This window comes from Macadamia integrifolia, chromosome 9 (assembly GCF_013358625.1).
Source record: "Macadamia integrifolia cultivar HAES 741 chromosome 9, SCU_Mint_v3, whole genome shotgun sequence".
NCBI classification, from domain to species: domain Eukaryota; kingdom Viridiplantae; phylum Streptophyta; class Magnoliopsida; order Proteales; family Proteaceae; genus Macadamia; species Macadamia integrifolia.
In genome coordinates this window covers 27,864,585-27,865,895 of record NC_056565.1, presented here as the reverse complement: position 1 = coordinate 27,865,895, position 1,311 = coordinate 27,864,585, and positions in this window count along the sequence as shown.

The window sequence follows — 1,311 nt, the reverse complement described above, 5'->3', positions numbered from 1 at the left end:
TTGACATTTCATTTTTCACTATTTGGAACTGTGCACTTGCATTTGTATTTGGAGTGTACAGTTGCTGCCGAAAATTATGGAACTGTTGGCGCCGAAAGTTGGAGTTGCTGTCAGCAAATGATTTGGAATCTTTGATAGGGTTGTTGTTGACAGTAGATTTGGAATCTTCAATGATCTTACCACGGCATTCCACGTATCAGGGACACTGTTCTCCGTATTGGTTTGATCAAAAGGTTTGTATCCTATTTTTTTGAGCCGGATATTGGCCGGACTATCCTTTGACCTGGGATAGTAACAGTACCTCCTTTCCTAAATAGGTCATCCGAGGTTATTTGACTAGGTGTGATTTTACGACTACACCCGTCGGCTAGTTTATGACCGTCCTATCAAACGTTATGGACCAAACTTAGGGTTTGGTTGATGAAGACTTTGAATTTGTAACCCGACGGGATCGTCGGGAGGTAACTTCTTTAAATTTGCTGGAAGAGGATGCCTTGGAGCTGGCGGGCTCAAAGTCAGGGTCATCCTCATATGGATCTTTCCCATAGCAAAGTTCATGGACCGGAATAGATCCTTTGATGGATTTGAGACTATAGGCACCGTCACTGGAGCCTTCATTGTCTTCATTGTTTGAGTCGGATCTGAGTTCGGCTAGTCAGGCACGAAGGGCTTCCTTCTCACTTTTGATGCTTGATTTTGAGGTGCTTTGGATTGCTGGAATAGGTTGAAGACCTGTGAGGCTTTTGATTAGGGACGTCCGTTCACATTTAGAGACGTCACAGTTGTCCCACCATTTGATATTGTAAGACCAGCAAAGGACTGGAGCAATCCAGTCATGTACCTGGTAATCATAAATTTGATATTTCCAGAACAATATCCATGTAAGACGGCAGTGGAGAAAGAACCAGAGAAGATCAGGTTGGTGAGGTTGGGGGTTGTATTTTGGTCGAATATTTGAAAGGAGTCTTGGATTTGTGGTGGTAGGATTTCTACCATGGGACCATATTGATCCCACCATTTGGGAAACCAAAGGGGAGTTTGGTTATTGAATCTGTACTCAAAACAGAAGAACCAAGAGTGACGGTTGATCCTATTTTGAAAGCAGAAAGCTTTGTACCAAGCATCTTGGTAATCAAGGTATGTAAAATTTTATGGGGAAAAGGTGTTTGAGAAGCTTCTTTGATTAAGGGGATGACTGCCCCAGTCTTAAAGTGAAAGAACTTTGCATATGGTTACAGTTGTATGTGTAACCAATGTTGGGTCATTTTTGTCATAGTTAAGTTTGAATCTGACAGAGTCAGTTTCTACGAG